Source organism: Penaeus monodon, chromosome 27 (assembly GCF_015228065.2).
Source record: "Penaeus monodon isolate SGIC_2016 chromosome 27, NSTDA_Pmon_1, whole genome shotgun sequence".
In the NCBI taxonomy this organism is placed as follows: domain Eukaryota; kingdom Metazoa; phylum Arthropoda; class Malacostraca; order Decapoda; family Penaeidae; genus Penaeus; species Penaeus monodon.
In genome coordinates this window covers 26,711,740-26,712,385 of record NC_051412.1, presented here as the reverse complement: position 1 = coordinate 26,712,385, position 646 = coordinate 26,711,740, and positions in this window count along the sequence as shown.

The following is a 646-nucleotide window of genomic DNA, read 5'->3' as shown; positions in this document are numbered from 1 at the left end:
TATATATTTTTATATATTATATAGTATATATTTAAATTATATAAAATATATATTATTATTTATGTATAAAATATATAATAATGGATAATAGTATTTAATAATGTAAATAAAGTAAATATATATAAATAATAAATTATTTTAAATAATAGATAAAAAAAAAATTAAAAAATATAAATAATTATATTATATATAAAATAATTTTAAAAGTTTTATATAAAATAAAAATATATATATAATTATAATTAAAATATATATAAAATTTAGGGAAATTAAAAAATATAATAATTTTATATATATAGGGAAAAAAAAAAAATTTTTTATGTATTTTATATATATAATATTATATATATCTAATTTTTATTTAAAATATATTATATATATATATATATATATTATTTTATATAATTTTATTTGATATACTATAAATAATATATATTATATAAAATATATAAAATTTGTTTGATCTATAGATATATAATATATAGATATATAATTTTATTTAAAAATTTTATATAATATTTAAATATATATAATATTTTTAATATATATTTCTATTATATATATATATATAATATATATATATAATAATATAATATTTAATAGATTATATATTATATTTGAATTTTATAATATATAAATATATATC